Source organism: Gopherus flavomarginatus, chromosome 23 (assembly GCF_025201925.1).
Source record: "Gopherus flavomarginatus isolate rGopFla2 chromosome 23, rGopFla2.mat.asm, whole genome shotgun sequence".
NCBI classification, from domain to species: domain Eukaryota; kingdom Metazoa; phylum Chordata; order Testudines; family Testudinidae; genus Gopherus; species Gopherus flavomarginatus.
Genome location: NC_066639.1, coordinates 15,674,949 through 15,682,771, shown reverse-complemented (window position 1 = coordinate 15,682,771; position 7,823 = coordinate 15,674,949).

Here is a 7,823-nt window from a genome sequence, read left to right as displayed (position 1 = left end):
GACACACTTGACCCACCCATTATCCCCCTTGCACCCCTTCCCCTCCCTTTGACAGCGACTGGCCCTACCCCTGCCCCACCAACTACGCCCAAGCCCCACCTCTAGGACACACTTGGCCCCTCCCAATATCCCAGATCCCCCACCTCTCCCAGAGGACACACTTGGCCCTGACTCTCCCCAAGCCCCACCCCTAGGACACACCCAGCCGCCCCCACCGACGGACATGCTTAGCCCTGCCCCTCCCCAAACCCCACCCCAAGGACACACTTGGCCCCTCCCCTCCCCAAGCTCCACCCTTAGTACATACCCAGCCCCCCCACCCTGAGGATATGCTTGGCCTTGCCCCTCCCAAAGGACACATTTGACCCCTTAAATTATCCCAACCCCCCCCACCTCTCCCTAAGGACACACTTGGCCCCGCCCCTCCCCAAGGCCCACCCCTAGGACACTTGGCCCCTCCCACTATCCCAGCCCCCCACCTCTCCCCAAGGACCTGCTTGGCCCTGCCCCTCCCCAAGCCCCACCCTTAGCACACACTTGGCCCTGCCCAATATCCCAGCCCCCTGAGGACACACTCAGCCCCACCCCAAGGACACACTGGGTCCCTCCCAATATCCCAGACACCCCTAACTCTCCCAGGGGACACACTTGGCCGCACCCCTCCCCAAGCTCCACCTAGGACACCCCCCCCCCAGGATATGCTTGGCCCTGCCCCTTCTCAAGGACACACTTGGCCCCTCCCAGTATCCCAACCCCCACCTCTCCCTAAGGACACGCTTGGCCCCAAGCCCCACCCCTAGAACACTTGGCCCCTCCCACTATCCCAGCCCCCCACCTCTCCCTAAGGACACGCTTGGCCCCAAGCCCCACCCCTAGAACACTTAGCCCCTCCCCCAAAGCCCCACCCCTAGAACACTTGGCCCCTCCCACTATCCCAGCCCCCCACCTCTCCCTAAGGACACGCTTGGCCCCAAGCCCCACCCCTAGGACACTTGGCCCCTCCCACTATCCCAGCCCCCCACCTCTCCCTAAGGACACGCTTGGCCCCAAGCCCCACCCCTAGGACACTTGGCCCCTCCCACTATCCCAGCCCCCCACCTCTCCCTAAGGACACGCTTGGCCCCAAGCCCCACCCCTAGAACACTTGGCCCCTCCCACTATCCCAGCCCCCCACCTCTCCCTAAGGACACGCTTGGCCCCAAGCCCCACCCCTAGAACACTTGGCCCCGCCCCCAAAGCCCCACCCCTAGAACACTTGGCCCCGCCCACTATCCCAGCCACCCACCTCTCCTTAAGGACGCACTTGGCCCCGCCCCCCAGGACACTTAGCCCCGCCCCCGCACGCGCTCACCTCCAGGCCCCGCCCCTTCTCCTCACCTCCCGTAGGCACGCGCGCAGCCCCGCCCCCCGGCTCGAGGCCCCGCCCCCTCAACAGCCGGCGGGCGCCGGAGGCCCCGCCCCTTCCCCTCACCCAGGACGCGCTTGGCCGCCTGGCCGCGGGCCGGGGCGGGCGCGGGGGCCGGGGCGGCCCCGCCCGGGCCGGGCTTGGCCGCCTCCCCCGCGGGGCTCTCCCCGGCGCCGGCCCCGCTCTCCGCCTCGCTCAGCATCGCCCGCCGCTCCTCAGCCGCCGCCTCGCCTCGCGCCGCCGGCCCCGCCCGATCGGCAACCGCCCCGCGCGCGCGCGCCGCCCAATGGCCGGCCCGGCTTTTATCCCCGCCGCGCGCCCGGCCCCGCCCCCGCGCTCCCATTGGCCCGCGGGGCCGCGGCGGACCGCGCCCTCACGCCGCCGGCCGCCCCCACGTGGGGCCGCGTGGCGCGACGCCGGCCCGGGCGCGGGGCCTCGGGGAGGCGCCCAGCTGCACGGGTCGGCATATATTTGCATACTGATGAGGCTATTTGCATAGCGTGGTCTCGCGGGGCCCCCTCGTTGGGTGTTTTGCGTCTAAATGCGTCGAGGTCCTGTTCCTATATGTCTGTCTGCATAGCCTATTTGCATATCTTTGCATACATTTAAGTATATTTGCATATATTTGCATATGTCTCTCTGTCTATATAGTCTATTTGCAAATCTTATATATGTATTTACGTGTGTTCGCATGTTTTTGCACGTATTTGCATATATTTGCATACATATATGTCTGTATAGTCTATTTGCATATCTTTGCATATATTTAAGTATGTTTGCAACTTTTGCATATATTTGCATATGTCTCTGTGTCTGTCTATATAGTCTGTTTGCAAATCCTATATATGTATTTACGTGTATTCACATGTTTTGCATATATTTGCATATATTTGCATACATATATGTTTGTATGGCCTATTTGCATATCTTTACATATCTTTAAGTATATTTGCATATATTTGCATACGTCTCTGTGTCTGTATAGTCTATTTGCAAATCTTATATATGTATTTATGTATGTTCGCATGTTTTACATGTATTTGCATATATTTGCATACATATATGTCTGTATAGTCTATTTGCATATCTTATATATGCATTTACGTAGTTTTGCATGTATTTGCATGTATTTTGCATTGTTTTCTTCCGGAGGGGTCATTATTTGCATCTATTTCTGTTCTGGGTGCTGGTCCTCTATGTGCCTGTATTTGCATATATTTGCATTATGAGCTCTGTCCCTCCAGTTGAAGATTTTTGCACGGATGCCTTATTCTTCTATTTGCACAGCTGGCTCTATGCCCGGTGCAGCTCTATTTGCATAAATTCGCATATTGTGCATCTATTTACATATATTTGCATCGCTGATACTATTTCTTTCTTGGTCATAGGCAGATGCTTCTGCTTGCTCTAGCTCTGTGCAGGGCCGCCCGTGGGGGGGCAAGTGGGGCACCTTGCCCTGCCCGGCGGCGGTCCGGGTCTTCGGCGGCATTTCGGCGGCGAGGGGCCCTTCAGTGCTGCTGAAGACGTGGAGCGACTGAAGGGCCCCCCCTCCGCCAAAATGCCGCTGAAGACTCGGCCCACCACCGGGTGAGTACAAGCACCACAGCTCCCCCTGAACCCTCCGGGCGGCCTTGGGTCGGTGTGCGTCTATTTGCATTTATTTGCATATAAGTTGCTGTTGGCTTCATCCTGTGTTCGCATATCTTTGCAAATCATTTCATTGCTGGGTCCCGTTCCTCCATGTCCACATAGTGGCATATTTCTGGAACTGTTTACCAATAATTGCATACCTTCCAGTTTTGGCTTGCCCCTTCCCATCCATATATTAGCATAGATAACATATATTTGCATATATCCCCATCAATGGCTTTATCCCTCCGCATACATAAATATGCAGATTTTGCATCTATTTGTGTATGGCCCATTATATTTGCATATAATATAATTGCCGCCTTTAAGCCAGTGAGTGCCTAGCTTTATTCGCATATATTAGCATGTGGATCCAATTGAGACTGGTTTTGTTAAGCTATCTGCATCTGTATAAATATACCAGAATGAAAACTGTCCAGTTTTAATATAGAGTAACAGGCATTTGCATAAACCTAACTTTGCACTATTTGCATCTATTTGCATCGCCACTAATTATGATGTGTCATTTGCGTACATTATAATAGGAATCCCCACCAATCCTGGGCATATTGGAAAATTGCTTGCATCTGTTGGCTCCTAGGAGCACGGTTAATGATGCTTTATCATTGTATTTGTTGAAATTGTTAATACAGATGTTCTGTTGGCGTATCATTACCACAAAGTGGATCTTATTTGCATAAGTCATCGTTTTCTGTCATTACCAGGTAGGCTCATGCCTGTGAAATATTTATTTCTGCCATGAATTGAGGTCGTCTGGTTTGACCTCTCGAGACGACAAGCCGTAGTAGGAGCTTTTAACAGCCAATCTCGATCGGCGAATGGCCGGTGCTGGAAAATCCGGCCCAGATCTAGGTAAATCGTTTAATTAAAAAGTTGCATCTCATTTCCAGTCTGAATCTATCTAGCTTCAACTTCCAGTCACTGGGCCATGGTAGACCCGTAACCAGTGCTATTGATGTGCGTGTGCGAGTATTCATTGTAATCGTGTTCGGTTATCGGCATTTCTGCCTGTAACTATACGCTAAGCTGGCTGCAGTGCGCCGATATTTGCAAAGATGATTCTCTGCGTAGCTTTGTTCTGGGCACTTGTGTCAGCGGTATTATTCGTGCGCTTAAGATTAAGTGTGCGGTTGTGTGTTTGCAGGTGTTACCAGTGGTGGCTCCCCACCCCAGAGGCGGCTGCATCTCAACAGTGGGTGAGGGATCCCTGAATAAATATCTGTGCCATCCTAGAGGTGGGGACATCTCAGCAGCTCGTGAGTGATCCCTGAATAAACCACGGTGCCATTCCAGAGGTAGCTGCATCTCAGTGCCGGACAAGGTATCCCTGTATAAACAGCTGTCTCCACCCCAGAGCTGGCTGCATCTCAGCCTTGGGCAATAGATCCCTGTATAAACAGCTGTCTCCACCCCAGAGCTGGCTGCATCTCAGCCTTGGGCAATAGATCCCTGTATAAATAGCTGTCTCCACCCCAGAGCTAGCTGCATCTCAGCCTTGGGCAATAGATCCCTATATAAATAGCTGTCTCCACCCCAGAGCTGGCTGCATCTCAGCATTGGGCAATAGATCCCTGTATAAACAGCTGTCCCACCCCAGAGCTGGCTGCATCTCAGCCCTGGTCAATAGATCCCTGTATAAACAGCTGTCTCCACCCCAGAGGTGGCTGCATCTCAGCCTTGGGCAATAGATCCCTGTATAAACAGCTGTCTCCACCGCAGAGCTGGCTGCATCTCAGCACCAAGCAAGGGATCCTTGTCTAAACAGATGCCCCACCCCAGAGCTAGCTGCATCTCAGCCACAGGTGCGAGATCTCTGCAGGTCATATTCAACCAATTTCATCCTCTAACATCTGTTACACATTCATCCATCTGCAAACACGGTCTTTTACTGTCTCCCCCTCGTTCTTCATCTATTGTAGATTACAAACCATTTGGGACCCGGGGCCAAATTGTATCTTCGCATGTGTTTGTACAGTACTATGCAGGGCGCTAGGGTATTGGAAAAACGAACTCATAATAATCATTCACCCTGCGCTAAAATGGAGCTGCCTCTGGGTTGGGGCGCAGCAGCTGCGTATACAGGGAGCCTGCGCGAGGCATCCGCCTCTGGGACGGGGCAGCTGTTCATGAAAAGATCTTTTTGTCTGGGGTTGAGATGCAGCCGCCTCTGGGACGGGGCAGCTGTTTGTTTAACAGCCCACGACAACAGGCAGTGGGTGTGCTTGATCCTTTTGCAAAGTCCCAACATCTAGGCAGGTAAAGCTCCACTCTGCTTCCTTGAATCATTGGCCAAAGAAGTTGTGTTGCTGTGTGGGTGCAGAGCAGGACTTGGGACTCTTCCTGCCACACCCCTCCACCTGCCTCATGTCTCTCTCACAGTGCCCCCCCCCACACACACACTCACTCTCTCTCTCTCTCTCGGGCAGTGGGCAGCACACATGGATTCAGTCCAGCAAGGGACACTACAATAGACACAGACACACGCACTGATTCTCTCCAGCAGGGGGCAATGCACACACACACACACACACACACACACACACACACACACACACACACACACACACACACACACAGAGATTCTCTCCAGCAAGGGGCGGAGCGCAGACACACCTGTGCACACACACACTGATTCTCGCTTACCACTGATTCTCTCCAGCAGGGGGCAGTGCACACACACACACATGCACAAACACACAGAGAGATTCTCTCCAGCAAGGGGCGGAGCGCAGACACACCTGTGCACACACACACTGATTCTCGCTTACCACTGATTCTCTCCAGCAGGGGGCAGTGCACACACACACACATGCACAAACACACAGAGAGATTCTCTCCAGCAAGGGGCGGAGCGCAGACACACCTGTGCACACACACACTGATTCTCGCTTACCACTGATTCTCTCCAGCAGGGGGCAGTGCACACACACACACACACACACACACACACACACACACTGAATCTCTCCAGCAGGAGGCACTACACACACACACACACAATCTCTCTAGTAGGGGCCATCTCTCTCTGTCTCCCTCTCTCTCTCTCTCTCACACACACACACACTGATTCTCTCCAGAAGGAGGCACTACACAGACACACACACAATCTCTCCAGCAGGGGGTTTCTCTCTCTCTCTCTCTCTCACACACACACACACACACACACACACACTGATTCTCTCCAGCAGGAGGCACTACACAGACACACACACAATCTCTCCAGCAGGGGGCATCTCTCTCACACTCTCTCTCTCTCTCACACACACACACTGAATGTCTCCAGCAGGAGGCACCACACACACACATACACACACACACACACACACAATCTCTCCAGCAGGGGGTTTCTCTCTCTCTCTCTGACACACACACACACACACACAGATTCTCTCCAGCAAGGGGCACCACACACACAGACTTATTTTCTCCACCAAGGGCAGTGCATGCGCGCGCGCGCGCACACACACACACACACACACACAGCTTCTCTCCAGCAGTGGACACCACACACACACACACACACAGAGAAGGTGGAGGATCGTTAACTCTCCAGGATCTGCCAGGACAGGCAGGGGAGTGACCCCTGTGGAGGACAGTGATGGGGGGGGGGGACTGGGATGGGGTGACCTGGGGTGGGCTCAGTGAGGTAGCAAGGAGTGGGGTGACTTGGGGGGGACAACATGAGGGGGACAAAGGAGGCAGGTGAGCATGTGGGGAGGGGTGTGACCCCTTGAGGGGGCCAGCACATGGGGGGCAGGGAGAGGGGTGATCCTGTGGGGGGCAGCACATGTGGAGGCAGGGAGGGGGTAATCCCATGGGGGGAGGTGACTCGGGGTGGGTGGGAAGCAGAGACCTTCGGGGGAGAGGGGTGATCCTGTGGGGGGGGGAGACCCCACGAGGAGTATGGAGGATTGACTCAGGGGGGAAGGGGGAGGCCTTGGGGTAGGAAGGAGTGACCCCGTGGCAGGAGGGTTGACCTCCGTGGGGTGGGATGACCCCAGGGGGGTGGAGAGGGGGTGACTCCGAGGGGGCGGGGTAACCCCATGGGGGGCAGGGAGGGAGTGACCCTGGGGGAGGTGATTCAGGGGGGTGACCCCATGGGGGCGGGGATGATTCAGGGGGGTGGAGAGGGGGTGACCCCGATGGGGCGGGGTAACCCCGTGGGGGAGGGGTGACCCCGGTGGGGAGAGGATGATTCAGGGGAGTGGGACGGGGGTGACCTCATGGGGGAGGGGGGCGACCCAGGGGGCGGGGTGACCCCATGGGGAGGGGATGATTCGGGGGGGCAGGAAGGGGGTGACCCCATGGGGGAGGGGGGCGACCCAGGGGGGCGGGGTGACTCCGTGGGGGAGGGGATGATTGGGGGGGGCGGGGAGGGGGGAGACCCAGGGGGGCGGGGTGACCCCACGGGGGAGGGGGGAGACCCAGGGGAAGGGGGTGACCCCATGGGGGAGACCCGGGGGGCACGGTGACCCTGTGGGGGAGGGGATGATTGGGGGGGCGGGGAGGGGGTGACCCTATGGGGAGGGGAGGGGGGAGACCCAGGGGGCGGGGTGACCCCACGGGGGAGGGTGGAGACCCAGGGGGCGGGGTGACCCCATGGGGAGGGGGTGACCCCGGGGGTTGATTCGGGGGGGGCGGGGGGTGTAGAGCTCCCCGAATCCTTTCAGGATGCTTGTTCATTTTGTATTATTAAATTAGCCTCATTAATATTAACTAATTTGCATAAATGCAACGACGAAAGAGGCGCAATTTCACGGTTGCTATG